This window comes from Eschrichtius robustus, chromosome 8, assembly GCF_028021215.1.
Source record: "Eschrichtius robustus isolate mEscRob2 chromosome 8, mEscRob2.pri, whole genome shotgun sequence".
Lineage (NCBI taxonomy): Eukaryota > Metazoa > Chordata > Mammalia > Artiodactyla > Eschrichtiidae > Eschrichtius > Eschrichtius robustus.
The window spans coordinates 119922080-119937802 of NC_090831.1; the positions used below are offsets into that span (position 1 = coordinate 119922080).

The 15723-nt window shown below is 42.8% G+C and overlaps 1 pseudogene; it reads right to left on the bottom strand.

Annotated features, from left to right (window-relative positions):
• Window positions 1-2700: 2700 nt before the first annotated feature.
• On the bottom strand, window positions 2701-5156 carry LOC137768366 (peroxiredoxin-5, mitochondrial pseudogene; annotated as a pseudogene).
• Between the last annotated feature and the right edge of the window lie 10567 nt (window positions 5157-15723).

Below are 15723 nucleotides of genomic sequence, written 5' to 3' on the forward strand. Positions count from 1 at the left end.
AACTGCGCCATGTAACACAACCTAATCACGGGAGTAAAATCCATCGTATCCACAGTCCTGGGGATTTTGCAGGGTGTATACATGCGGTGGGGGATGGGACATTGTGGGCGGTAACTTAGAATTCTGCCTCCCACCCGCCCTCTGCTGCCATGTTCCATTTGCCACTGACCCTGAATACACACACACACACAGACACACAAACACACATACCCACACAGCTTGGACCACTTCTCTTTCCACACAGAGTGAATGAGGAGGTGCATGAAGCCCTGCCATTTTGGAGTGTTTCCTCCACCGCTGTCTTTCAAGGCTCCCCTGGAGAAGGTGTGTACTCATGTACCTAGATGAGGTGTCTGTGACCAAACTCAGGTGTCTTCTCTGATTTTAAATCCCTTATTTTATAAATGAAAAGACTGAGGTCACACCAGAGGGGCACTGGCAGAGCTGAGAGGAGAGCTACAATCTCAAGTTCATCAGTCTGGTGATCTTTGCCTTCTACTGGCTGTGTTTGCTTGATAATGCTAAATATGAGAGAAAAAACTCTCCCCTGGCCAGCTTACATTATGGTTGACCACCAGTTATTGGCCTTTTGACCAGGAGGGATGGTGGGGACAGATCCTGAGGAGAGGCCATATCACCTTGAGAGGGAGCCTTTGTCCCCTTCTTTAAGCAAGGGCTAGTGTTTGCTTCTCCTTTAAACGGGAGGAGCGAGGGGAGAGTGGACCACTTTTGCAGTTCAGAGGGTTTAGGAGCATTTGAAGATTCCAGACTTTGGGGCCATCAACCCCGTGAAAGCCCATTCTTTCCCAACCAGGGCTCTGTCCTTGCCACAAAATGTAACTCAAAGTGGGGTCCGGCTGCTCGCTGCTCAAAAGCCAATAAAGAGGCAAGCTTGGTGGAAAGGAAAGTTTGCTTTATTTTGGATGCCTGGATGCCGGCAACCAGGGGGCCAGAGGGGAGGACAGGGCACACTCTTGTCCAAAGGCCGACTGCCCCCCACTGACAATCAGGGAGCAAGAGATTTTATAGACGGAGGGAGGGGTCTACATGCAGAAACAGCACCATCAGCACCGACAGTCTTCTTGAAATGGGTCCCGCAGTGGTCTGATCAGCGTCATCTTGATTAAGTGCAGTTCCAGGGTCGGTTTGTTCCCATTTCCTTGAGGCCAGTTCTCAGAATTGCGGCATTTATGTCGTGGCTATAGTCTGGTCATCATGTAGCTAACTTCTTCCACCTGATGGGGGTTTCAGTATTTACCAGACAGCTCACAGGATATGGCTCAGAATATTATCTACAGCCTTTGAGGAGGAACTAAAGGTCCTTGACCCTGCTTAATGACTAAACTACTATTATTTAGTCTTGCTGGACTGTTTTCCTTTGTTTCTGCATTTTCTCACTTCTCTGATTAAACTTGTTCTTTGGCTAAAGTTTTATTCATAGACAAAAGGCAGGTGGAGGACATGGGGGGCAAGGACCATGGGAGGGCCCTGCTCCGTTTCAAAAAGACCCACCTTTGTTGGGAATTTAACCTTCTTTAGAGCTTGGCTACTCTTACAATTAAGTCCTTCGTCTGGTTCTCAGTGTTTTTTTGTCCGTTTGCTGTGGACAAGAGCTCCTCTATATGCAACCAAAGAGGCATTCTGGTCTTCACACAACTTTAAATTACTGATCAGTACATTCAGCCTTGTGTTAACCTTTTTGAAAATGTCAATTATACTTGGCAATAGCCACTTGGTTCCATTGTCCTTAGAGTTACTATTCCCCCCATATTTCTCAAACGCTGATATACTATATCAGCTAATACCTTTCCTTCCAACAGTATGCCACCAGCAAAAGTTTTAACAATCACAGGGACACCTTTTGCCCAGAGATATCTGTGCCCCAGCTACCACTGGTGGGGTCCTTCTTGCCATCCAGGGGTGGGTGAACCAGCCCCCAAATCTCTTAGCATTTGCTGTTATGTTATGGACCTTGCCTGGCACAAACTGTCACCGGTTGGGTTCCCTGGGAAGCAGACTCCGAATGAGATTACCATGCAGGGCATTTATTGAGGGGGGACTCATGAGATCCATACCTAAGGAAGGGAGGAAAGAAAGAAGTTTAGGGAGGAGGGAATATTTGAGTCGTGATGCAATTTCAGCAGTCTCAGCTGATTTCAGGGGAGTTTTGCAGTTGGGATGGCCCTTTAGAGTTGTCCAGAGTTGGGCCTTTTTGGGGAATCTCCATTTCTACCCTTTGACCAATCTTTGAGTGCAGGCATACTCCGAAAGGGGGCTTATCCTTGGGAGAGGCAGCTTTAGTCAGCTGAGGCTGACAGCGTGGGCTACCATCAGGCAGCGATTCCAGCAGCTTAGAGGATGGAACTTTATACCTGGAGGAGGATCTGGGCAGCATGTCAGGACATCTAATAAGTTCCTATTTTAATGAAGACAATTCAGTGGAAAAATTATGTCCCCATCAACTCTAGTTTTTATGCGGCTGTCACCAAGATACCACTGTATACTTGGAGATAATAACTGCTAATTTCAGATTCAGCACAACAGAGGAAATTAACAGATTCAATGCTGCTTGTCTTTTATAAGCAAATCTATTCTAAACGGCCAATATTATGATTACATGGAGGAAAGACAATCCAGCAACACAGAAGCATTTATTTAGAGATAGTTCAGAAATCATCATATTGAGGCTCCTTGGTGGGGCTAATGGCGGACTCCGGGAGGGCTCACGCCAATGAGTACTTCCCAGAACTTCTGCTGCCAGTGTCCTTGTCCCCTCTGTGAGCCACAGCCGCCGCCCCCTGCCTCTGCAGGAGACCCTCCAACACTAGCAGATACGTGAACTGAGGTTCTAAGATGTTAAGGAACTTGATCATAGTCACATATAGAAACCTGAAGAGCTGAATAGAATTGTAGACTTTACCAACTGACCAAGAAACCCATCCTCAAATTCAAAGATTTCTGTACACTTCAGAGAAGAAGGGATATTTTCTCAAGAATGCGATTGCTGGGACATATGAGCCCCAGGATGCAGAAGACATTGTGCTAGGTAGTGCAGAAATATAAAGACAATAATGAAATCATCTTCGTCTTCAGGAAGTGTATTATCATGCAGAGAATGAATGTCCGCTCAACACGATGTCATCAATATAGTGACCTAGCGTGAGGTTCTTCAGAATTTCCAGACAATGAATATTCCTTCATGCTGCGTTATGACAGAAAGCAGAAGATAATAAAGTCCTGGCAAAACTGTGTATACTGCTGTCCATTTAAGTGCATGAGGACTGCTTCCGATGTTCATCTCTGATGAAGATCGAAGAATACATGTTCTGGGATCAATAATATCACAGTAAAAGTCAGTGGCTAAGGACTGGCTCATGTTTGGAAACTAAGTGAGTTCTTATTTTCCCTTGTAGTAACTTACAGCAGTCTTAAGTGCTGGCTTCTGATCTTTTTAAGTTATAGAAGTCAAGAAATGTTCTTATTGTCTGAATATTTATTTTGTCCCTTGGCACACCAGGATATATTAACCGTCACTACAGATCTTCCTTGATTGCTTTTCTGGTCTTGCTGCCTATTGTGATAATTATTTCTACCTGCATCTAAGAGTTCAGTGCCACTATGTGACTACTTTTATTCTAGAACCCTGCCATTCCATTGCCCAAAGGAGTCCAGCTCCATCATTGCACTCCCAGTTCCATCAACCTTGAACTGCAAGAGACAGCTACCTTTGAATTCTTTATCACTTAGGTAAAAGGAGATCCTCTGGACTAATAAAGACTCTCCCTGACCAAACTTTAAAAAAGAAAAAAAAAAGAAATCATCATATTTATTTATGACGCCAATAAGACAAAAGCAGCTGCTAATAACAGCCAACATAGGAAGATAAATGTCTATAAAGACAAATTACCAAGTTGTTTTTTTTTTAAACCCTTGCACAGATCTCCCAGTAGAAACTTCTCAACCTCAGTGACTTTCCTTCATAGATTTATGAGTCTTCCCTGCCACTTCCTTGGAGTTTTAAGTGGCCCTCACCCAACCACACGTGCAACCTGGTTCAGTTTTTGTGCAACTGCAGAGGTCAGACCATTTCACTTCCATCCCTTGTGAATTCTCCATAGATCAGCTTTCTCCTGCAGCCAGCTTTTGTTGGCTGATTCCAACAGCTGCTGCTAGGAAGCCACCGACAATGAATCTGAGTTGTTCAACGACAGTCAATTGCTGTTCATCCCTGTGGCTACCCATGATGGAAATGCCCGGGATTGCTAGCTCAGATTTGTTTACAAGAAGTCTAAGTGTTTCAGATGAACACAATTATTTTAATGCACCTGTAGGTGACATTTGCTTCTCTTTTCTTTTTCCTCCTGCTGATCCATTGTTAGAGCACTGAGTCTGTTTTGACCAGAGCTAAAAAAAAAATTGTTTTTTCTTTGTTTTTTGAATCAGAAGTGTTTATTGCAGAAATCTGGCTAAGGCTCCAGTTGAGTGGCTCCAGCTGAGGTTGGCTTGAGGCCCTCTGCCTGGGTCAGGCAGGTGAAAAAGGGAAGGGGAGAAGAAATACCTCTGGGCAGAGGCCTCAGAGCTACAGGTGAGGTTGCCAGCCAGGCTGCAGGTGAAGCCTGGGCCATGGGCTCCCATTCATGGACTTCACTCCACCTTCCTCTGTTACAAGCAGTACCTCTTAAGCCATCAATTACCAAAGAGAAACACGAAGGAATCATCTAGTAACAAATGTGTCTCCTGCCCAAAGACCACAGTGGGGTCAGCCGGGAGCCCACCCTTGCCTTTCGTGTTGTGGGCTCGTCATTCACCCTCAGACCTGCCACCACCTGGATCCCCTCAGCCTTCAGAGCCCCAGCCTGCTCCACAAACCCTGGCAGGTGGGTCTAGGAAGAGCTGAGGGTAAAGGCCTCAAGGATTCCAGACAGCACCCCTTCCTTGGCCTCGGATTCTGCTAGATTCATCTTGTTTCAGGCTCACCTTCAAACACCACCACCGATGGGATGGCATCTCCCACCTTGATGGGGCCAAGGAATGTGGATGTGGGAATGCTTCTGAAACCACTGGTCCCCAAGTGTCCACCCTCCTCTGCATCCAGGCACCTCCTGCTTTGCCCAGGACATGCAGACCCGCCAGCCAGGCAACCACCCTCCAGCCATACAACCGCCCGCCCGGTTTCCTCTTCTGCTGTTTTGTTTGTTTTTTAATCAAGAAAAGATTGTGGTGAAAGAGATAAGGCAGTTTGGGGTTTGTGGATGTAGGAAACGGGTGTTTCAGTTCTCTGATAGATAAGATCATATCTGCATGTAGAACCAGTACCGACAGTCACATAAGGACCCTCAGCCCAAAACAAACATACCACCTTGTACTTATTTTATTATTTTGTTTCTAACACAGGTGCATGCTTTTGCCAGTTCTCTAATGCTTGATTAGTTAGTAGCCAGGATCTCCATTAGACATTTTCCAAAATTAAGGAGTACTCCCTTCTGTTAAATCAAGCCTAATTTTTAGACCTTTTAAATAAAAAAAAGAGGCAGAGCATTCATAAAATCATGAGAATTACGAACGTCTCTTCCCCTTTGTTTTCTGCGCGAAACAGTAATACACAACATTCAGATATTACTTGGCTGATTTCAGTTCTCTCTTTTTTCAGTGGACTGTCTTTCCCATATGACTATGCAGACTGGACTCCTCATGTTTAGGGACGAACACAGCGGATTTTGCCCATCACCAGGCATCTGCCTCCAGGAGGAGAGGTTAATGGCCCCTCTTATTACAGGAACCACTGATGGGTGGTGAGAAGCAAGCATGCCTCTGTTACTTCATCAGAGGTGGGTTTGAGAGAATCTCTCTGTTCTTTAGTAGCAAAAATAAACAGCATCATAGAAACTCTGCAAGCATCAAATTCTCTTGCAATAACACACAGTCACTGTAAGTTAAATATGCATGGCTTTATTGTGGTAAAAATATAAATTTCTGAGAAAGGTGCACACAGATCTTAGTGTCACTTAATTGAAAACAATACTTAATGGTCCCAAATTTCTCTGTTCATTTTTTAGCTCAGATGAGAGCAAAATATTCCTGTATTTGTGGTAGGTGTTATGAGGATGTTAGGCCTATGCTATGGCATTTTATTAAGTATATACTGAAACAGAAACTATCAAAATCAAGTGGGAAGTATTGTGATTTATTTGACAAAAGTCACGTTCAGCTTCAGAGGTCTTGATTATGTATGTCTAAATCTAAAATCTCAGTAGGGCTTTGCTCAAACAAAATTGCATATTTTCTGTAAAGAATCCATGTTTATTTATGTATTGGCATGGTGAAACCAAGAAAATAATTATCTTAAGAAAAGAAGGATTTGAGCTTTATACTTAAGGACCACTTAGTTTGAATATGGGGTTTTTTTTTGGCAGTCTCAAATAGTGGTATTATTGAATGTTGCAAAGCAGTAATTAGAATCTTCTGCTCCTGAATTGGGCAGGGATTACAGCTGAAATAGCACACTGTTGGAAGGAAAGACACGGAATTCATTACGGCAGAGTTATAAGAAGGTCTCATGATAGGAGTGCAACTCGCTGACATCTCCCAGGAGTGAGAGAAGTTTCAGTAGCCTTCACCATGAGAGAGATAGGAGGCGGGGTATGAGGCAGCTTGCAGGAATCAGCTTTTTTTTTTTTTTGGAGACTTCTGTGCCCATAAAGAGATAGACTATCCCAAGATGGACGCTGATATCTATCAAAAACAACCTGATATTTATGAAGGTGCAAATATGCTAAGATAAGTTGTCCTAGAATCTTGCAGTACCAGACGTGGCTTCATTATAAGATATACCTGATGATGATATTGTGGGGAAGGAGGCCCCCAGCCTTCACCTGACTCTCCTCCATGCACTACACTTGCTGGGAATCAGGAGCTGAAGATGACCATTGATTGGGGTTGTTTGGCAGAAGGAGAGACTGACTCCTGTTTTCAGTGGGTTGGTTCTTGAGGGGGTTAATTTGCACTGGGGAGAGATAACAAGAGTCAGCTGAACTTGTGGTTGGATCATGTGATGGAATGCCCATGGACATGTACTGAACTGAATCTCTGAGCCCAGAGCACCCCCTGATGTGAACAGGCTGCTGTCCTCACCAGATTTTTATATTCTTAAACATGGAAGGACAGAAGTGCATGCTCACTGTCTGTAACCAACCTACTTCTCTTTTCTTCTTTTTCTTTTTAAAAATTTTGTTGAGTATAGTTGATTTACAATGTTGTGTTCATTTCTTCTGTACAGTGAAGTGAAAAAAAAATATTCTTTTTCATTATGGTTTGTCACAGGATATTGAATATAGTTCCCTGTGCTATACAGTAGGACCTTGTTGTTTATCCATTCTATATATAATTAATAGTTTGCCTCTGCTAATTCCAAACTCAAACACAAGTCTGTTCTCTATGTCTGTGAGTCTGTTTTTGTTTCATAGGTATGTTGATTTGTATCATATTTTAGGTCCCACAGATAAGTCACATATGATATTCTATTATATGGTATTTGTCTTTGTCTGACTTACTTTGCTTAGTATGAGAATCTCTAGGTTCATCCATGTTGCTGCAAATGACATTATTTCATTCTTTTTGATGGCTAAGTAATATTCCATTGTATATATATACCAAAACTTCTTTATCCATTCATCTGTCTATGGACATTTAGGTTGTTTCCATGTCTTGGCTATTGTAAATAGTGCTGCTATGAACATAGGGGTGCATGTATCTTTTCGAATTATAGTGTTGTCTGGTTATATGCCCAGGAGTGGGATTGCTGGATCATATGGCAACTCTATTTTTAGGTTTTTGAGGAAACTCCATACTGTTTTCCATAGTGGCTGCACCAATTTACATTCCCACCAACAGTATAAGAGGGTTCTTTTTTCTCCCAACCTACTTTTCTTACAGCACTTCTACCAAATGCTAGTTATGGAATCCACTAGCGCTACTGGGTTCCATCCCTGGTCAGGGAACTAGATCCCACATGCTGCAACTAAGACCTGGTGCAGCCAGAAACAAAAAAACAAAAACAAAACCTGACACACCCACACATATAGCACACTGTTTAAGTTAAAGTGTCTGAAAACATTTACAAACACTGATACAAGACAAGAAAATTTCCACGATCAGTTATACATAAGGAGGTGTCTGCTTTCCTTCTTTCTCCTCCCAACCTCAACTCCAGAGGGATTGGCTTAAAGAAAGTTTTGCAGACCTGAAAGTCACTCTTTTTTTTTTCAATAAAACAAAAATTCAAACTCATTTATTCCTAAATAATATTTCTTTAATAGGGACATCTAAAGGAATATATTTTGGAAACAAAGGTTTTTTTCACATACACACTTCAAACCTATCAAAAACTCAGCACATTCTAAGGGCTAAGCACTGTGCAGATTTTTAAAATATATGCTCAGTACTCCCTAATTTCCAGATCACCAAAGTTCATCTGACAGATCATTCTAAGCACAAAAGTGTTTCCTTTCTCCCCAGTTTGCCTCTTTGTTTTCTTCCAAATATGCCCAGTTGTTTGAAGAAGAGGACTTTCCCAAATGTAGAGTAGTTCTTTGGTCAAAGCTATATGCTGTCTGCTGAAAATTCCCATAGAAGTTCTTCAAGTCCATTTATAAGAAATCAAACTAGCAGCCTCATGGCAGCCTGTACAGATCCTGGAACCAGCTATGACACCTTCCCAGAATAGTTGTTTGGCAATTACAGAATACATGGCAACTAAAAATTGGACCTATAAGTTGGCTAATCAGTTTCTCATTTATCTTTCTTTTGCAAGTCACTCTTAATTGATGAGACTTCTGGCATTTGGCACTCCCTTAAATTTTCAACTGAAGTGAGTGTCTCCCTTGGTTTTGCCCTAGTCCAGGCTCTGCACATACAACCAAAATAACCCTCTAGCTTTCGCACCTAAGTTTCAGTTGGCTTTTTGCTCATCTCAGCTTGTCATTATCTTTCAGTAGCACATCAGCACATCAATGGCTCTTAGCAAAAGCCCTCCAGTACTACTTGCCCCATATGTTTCAAATGCTTGGCACACTATACCTGCTAATGGATTCTCTCCCATTAGTACGTTGTCCCAATTCAGCACCAGGGAAAGTGTTAACAATTGGACCACTACCCTGTACTGCAGGATGCCTGGCTCTGTTTACCTCAGTACCAGTTTGGCAGTGAGGATTCCTCTCCCAAACTCCTTGGGGCTTTCTCAGATTATTTCCAATACCAGTTGTCACAGGTAGGGTTTGCTGGGAGCAGATGCTGGCATAGGATTGGGGAAAAAAGAAGGTATTTATTAGGGATTAGCAGTAATGAAAGGAAAGGGGGAGGAGCAGTTCAGCATGGGAAGCTGAACTGCGATGGGGGCTTCCCAAAGCCTCGGAGGCCCATGGGGAGTCGAGAGTGAGCGTTACTCCCAAGAATTGTCTCCTGTCTGGCTCAAGGTGCTGGGACCTTTTATTCCCACCTTGCTCAGCATCCTGATGTGGGCTGTCCCAGGAAGGGTACCGTCTTGAGGGAGGTGGCTCTCTGCAGCTGGGTGGACCCTGAAGGAGCTGAGTGTTGAATTGAAGGTTGTCTATTTTTGGACAGTTAAAAGTTGTAAGTGTTTAAGATGCACAGCTTGATATTTTGAGACGCATACATATTGTGAAACAATCACTACAATCAAATTAATTAACAAGTCTATCACCTCACACAGTTACTGTTGGGAAAGGCAATCTGGTGCCTGCAGGCTTTCCGCTCTTATTTCTCTGTATAAAAATGGGTCTTGGGCTTGGAAGTCTCCCTCACCAAGAGTTAAAGAGCCCACACAACCTGTGCCGGGCTTACCACCTTGTGGGGGAACATCTTTCCCTGTTTTAGGCGCAAAGAGTACTCCTGCATCTTTGCTTGAATCATGTGCATCATATAGCACCTGGCCAACGCCGCTGTTATTTCTGTCCTCCATGGGGAGGGGACCAGTGACCACGACTGGGGCTGATACTGCTCTGTCTCTTCTCTACATGAGTGAAATGCTTTTCCATCGGTACGTGGTGTTCTTCTTGGTGATTCCAATACCAAGATACAGTGGCCAGAGGTGTTTAGGGTCCTCCCTTAGGGTTGATAATCAGTGCTTGGTAATCTGCTTGACAGTTACCATTTTCTTCCCTTCCCTTTTTTCTCTTCTTTTCTTTCCTTTCCTTTTCTTTTCTTCCTTCCTTCCTCTCTCTCCCCTCCCTTCCTTTCTCTCTCCCCCTCTCCCTCCCTCACTCCATTCCTCCCTCCCCCCTTTTTTTTCTTTCTATATTTTTAGAGCTAAGATCTACCTTCTTAGCAAATTTCAAATATACAATAAAGTACTGTTGATGACAATCATATTCCTGTACATTAGAGCTCCAGAATTTATTCATCTAATAACTGGAACTTTGTGTACTTTCACCAACATCTCATTTCTCCCTCCCACCAGCTCTTGGTAACTACCCTTCTATTCTTTTCTTCTATGAGTTTAATTATTTCAGATTAAATATTTAAGTGAGATAGATCATGCAGTATTTGTCTTTCTATGTCTGGTTTATTTCGCTTAGCATAGTGTCTTCCAGGTTTATCCATGTTGTCACAAATGGCAGGATTTCCTTTTTTAAATGGCTGAATATTATTTCATTGTGTGTGTGTGTGTGTGTGTGTGTGTGTGTGTGTGTGTATATATATATATATACTGCATTTTCTTTTTCCAGTCATTCTTTACAGACATTTAGGTTGTTTCCACATCTTGGCTCTTGTGAATAATTTTGCATTGAACATGCGGGTGCAGATATCTCTTTGAGATACTGATTTCATTTCCTTTGGATATAAACATATACAGAAATGGGATGGCTGAACTGTTTTTTGAGGAACATCCAAACAGTTTTCCATAATGCTGTACCAATTTATATTCCCACCAACAATTTATATTCCCACCAACGGTGTACCCCTTTTCAGGGATACAGGGACCCCTTTTCTCTACATCCTTGCCAACAATTGTTACCTGCTGTCTTTTGAAGATTGTCTATTGACCGCATTCTCCACAGTTAGCCAGAAAGTCCTTCCTGAAAGGGAGTTCTGAGAGGGCAATCTCCTGTTTATTACATTACAATGTGTTCCTTTTCTATACCTGCAAAACATGAGACCAGATCAGCAGAACCAGAAGGTCTACTCTCTCTGAAACTACTCTGTGTTTTCAGAATCTATGATGGTAATCTTAATCCTGAAAGGAGGACTGGACTGGAATAAAGGAATAAACTGTGGCCACACAACCACATCTTACTGGATTCTCTTAGCAGGTACATTCTTACCTGTGGAAAATTAGCCTAATTCTTACTTTCCTTTCACCTACGTACTTGCCTTTGGAATCCTTTTTTTTTTTTTTTAACTGTTAGTTCTCTGGCTTGTGAATCATGTTTGACTAACTGATTGTCATGCTCATAACTCACCTTCAGGTTTATTTTATCTCTAAGGTGTAATCAGTTTGTGGTCACTTTTTCTTGTTCCCTTTGTCTCAGTTCAGTCATTGACTTGTACCCACCATCTCCCTGCTCATGCTGACTTATTGGAGCACTGGCTGCATTGATGGTTCTATTCTGGTCCACAGACTTGGCTTAGACACACCATGGCTCAGTTTCTCCCCTGGGATGTGACATTTCCTTTTAAGGCCCCCCCCACCACTTGTATTCTCAAAATAAGTTTGGAAAATAGAAAGATTAGATGAGCCCGTCTTATACATAAGCTTTCCTATGTATCCTCTTCCGTCAGTACTTCTTCATCTGGTATTCAGGAAATGATAGTCTATACCAGTCCTTTTAAAGGATTATTCTTAGCCCATGGAAAAGAACTTTGATTTATGGAAATTTAGGCACTACACAGGTTGGTGTGAGTGGGTCTTCCTGACTTTTCCATATCATTTTAGTCATAACTTACTATGTAGGCTTACAAAGTAGACTCTGATCATATTATCTACATGAAAAATGGGAATACAATCAGGTGAGGGAATAGAATTCTTATAAATTAGTTTAGGGCTTCTGTCAGATTATTTTGTATTATCCTTTAAGAGGAGAATTTCTTTTTATGTTTCAGCTCAGATTTTATTTTTTGGACAATCCCAGGCTAGCAGAAAAGTAGCCGGGATGCTACAAAGAACACTTCTTTTTTTCTTAAACTATTTGAGAGTAAGTTGCTGGCTTGATGACCTGTCACTCCTAAAAATTTCCGAGTATTTTCCTCCAAAGCAGGAAGTTCTGCATAAACAAAATACACACATCAACAGGGTGAAGAATGCTTTGCTCTGTCTTCCCCTTCAGACCACATTAACTTTTGCCAATTGTCCCAAGGATGTCCTTTATAACAAAAGGATGTATAACAACAGTTCAGGATCTGTTGTAAGGTTTCTTTGGTCTCCTTTAATCTGGAAGCATTCCTTAGCCTCTTAATTTTCATATTCTGACAGCTTTGAAGATTACAGGTGAATTCCTTTACATAATTTATCTCAATTTGGGTGTTCCTGATGCTTCCTCAGATTAGATTTAGATTATGGATCTTTGGCAGGGATATCACAGAAGTGATACTGCACTCTTTTCCTATCAGGTAGCATACACTATTTTTATTGAAGTATAGTTGCTTCCCAATGCTGTGTTAGTTTCTGCTGCACAGCAAAGTGAATCAGCTATACATATACATATGTCCCCTCTTTTTTGGATTTCCTTACCATTGAGGTCACCACAGAGCACTGAGTAGAGTTCCCTGTGCTATACAGTAGGTTCTCGTTAGTTATCTATTTTATACACAGTAGTGTATATATGTCAATCCCAATTACCCATTTTATCCCACCCCCGCTTCCCCCTTTGGTATCCATACATTTGTTCTCTACATCTGTGTCTCTATTTCTGTTTTGCAAATAAGTTCATCTGTACCATTTTTCTATATTCCACATATAAGCGATATTATACGATATTTGTTTTTCTGGTAGCATACAATTTTGATTTGTCCCATTACTGATTAGAATTTTAGAAATTAGGAGTTTGGGATTAACATAAACACACTACTGTATATAAAATAGATAATCAGCAAGGACCTACTGTATAGCACAGGGAACTATACTCAATATTTTATAGTAACTTATAAGGGAAGAGAATCTGAAATATATATATCTGAATCACTTTGCTATACACCTGAAACTAACACAACATTGTAAATCAACTATATTTCAAAACAAAAGAGAAAAGGAAAAAAATTGGCTTCTAGCAAGTAGACCAAATGCATAGCTGATTGGAGACTAGAGCCCTTGTCAAATGACCAGGTCTGTGCTCTTGAGCCAATGTCCTCATTCAGAGGCAGGGCAGGGGGTCTGCTTCCAATTTCTGACTTAAGGGAAAAAAAAGAATCTTAATCATTCATTTGATCAAGGGGGGGTCTGCCAACCTTCTCTGTAAAAATACTCTCTTTCCTTTATAATGAATAAGTAATTTGTGGGAAGTTACTCTGAGACTATGCAAATATCTTGTTCCCACCAGATTTTCAATTTATTTATTTCTATCAATATAGATTCATAGTTTCCTATTATAAGAATGGGTTATAATCCATTATCATAATTTGTTTTGATGTTCAAATTCCCAGATGTGTCTATTGATAGCCTCTTCAAGCAGGCCTCTGTGTCCTTCTGGCATGTATCCATCTTTCTTTGAATGCTTCCTTACTTGTTGATATAGCAATATGTTCAAGGCTCGTCTTATATTATACTTTCCCTGCACAAGCTCTGGAATCAGTCATTTCTCCAAGGAGCTCTGGTTGCTTTAAGTGGAGAGTGGGTGAATGGTGTTTAGAAACTAAGATCTGTCTACTAGGTGTGCTCATTGCTATTGGGGTGTCACTGGAGAGAGCTAAGGGATATGTGCATGAGTATGTGTGTATGTATGCATGTATACATTTACATCTATATTCATCTCTATATGTTCCTTTCTGTATATTGAAAAATATGTACTCACAGAAATATCTTCAAATTTAACCCAACACCACAGGGTGTTTTAGAGTTGTTTCTCTGTTCATATGTGTACTCCTCTTTCTGATGGTGAGAAAAATGTCTCCTATTATACTAAATACATTTACTTATTTGGTCAAAATCTCTCCCCCTCCCATTCACCCCATATCTAATCTTCTGCTGCTGCCACTGCCTTTCCTCCCACATGAGTGCTCTCATCACCCTACTTAAGCTCGGAAACACTGCCCAAGGCTGTCTCTACTGTCCCCGCTCTCGGGCGCACTCCCCACCCCACCTGTGCTCAGACACCTGGTGCTGGACCCCAGCTCACCCTGCGTACCCTCATCACCTACTCAGGTCACCCCACAAATGAGGGAACCCTCCTCACCTGGCTTGGGCTCTGACATTCCGCCTGGCCTGCCCCTTGTGTGTGGACACCTTTTTTACCTGAATTAAGCTCCAATGTACTGCACAGGATGCCTTTCCTGTGGATGCCTCCTCATTCCTCTCGGCTTCTGACATTCCCTCTTGTCACCATGATGCCCTATCCACTGCCTACCCCACTCGCATGCAAATGCCTATCTCATTTGGTGGCATCAAATGGGTTTTGTATTAGAAAGAAAAAGGAAGGAAAAGAAAGAGAAAATGGAAGAAGAGGCCGCAGCTCAGTATGTAATTTTGTTTTACTGTAATTCACAGAGTTGCAGGTAATTGGTATCCAATCTGAGTCCTTAAACTTAATCTTTTACAAGATTTTTCTCACCATAATTTAATGTGAACATAACATACATGTGTTAAAATCTAAATAAGCTTAATTTACCTTCATTAACTCAAATTACAAGAAAATAAGAAAAGTGAGCTGGAGACCGTCTAGATGGCGGAAGAGTAAGACGTGGAGATCACCTTCCTCTCCACAAATACATCAGAAATACATCTATATGTGGAACAACTCCTACAGAACACCTACTGAATGCTGGCAGAAGACCTCAGACTTCCCAAAAGGCAAGAAACTCCCCACGTACCTGGGTAGGGCAAAAGAAAAAAGAAAAAGCAGAGACAAAAGAATAGGGATGGGGCCTGCATCAGTGGGAGGGAGCCGTGAAGGAGGAAAGGTCTCCACACACTAGGATCCCCTTCGCGGGCGGAGACTGCAGGTGGCGAAGGGGGGAAGCTTCGGAGCCACGGAGGAGAGAGCAACCACAGGAGTGCGGAGGGCAAAGCGGAGAGATTCCCGCACGGAGGAGTGGTGCCGACCAGCACTCACCAGCCCGAGAGGCTTGTCTGCTCCCCCGCTGGGGTGGGCGGGGCTGGGAACTGAGGCTCGGGCTTCAGAGGTCGGATCCCAGGGAGAGGACTGGGGTTGGCGGTGTGAACACAGCCTGAAGGGGCTAGTGTGCCACAGCTAGCCGGGAGGGAGTCCGGGAAAAGGTCTGCAGCTGCCGAAGAGGCAAGAGACCATTGCTTCAGGGCGCGCTAGGAGAGGGGATTCAGAGCGCCGCCTAAACGAGCTCCAGAGACAGGCGTGAGCCGCGGCTATCAGCGCAGACCCCAGAGACGGGCATGATATGCTAAGGCTGCTGCTGCCGCTACCAAGAAGCCTGTGTGCGAGCACAGGTCACTCTCCACACCACCCCTCCCGGGAGCCTGTGCAGCCCGCCACTGCCAGGGTCCCCTGATCCAGGGACAACTTCCCCGGGAGAACACACTGC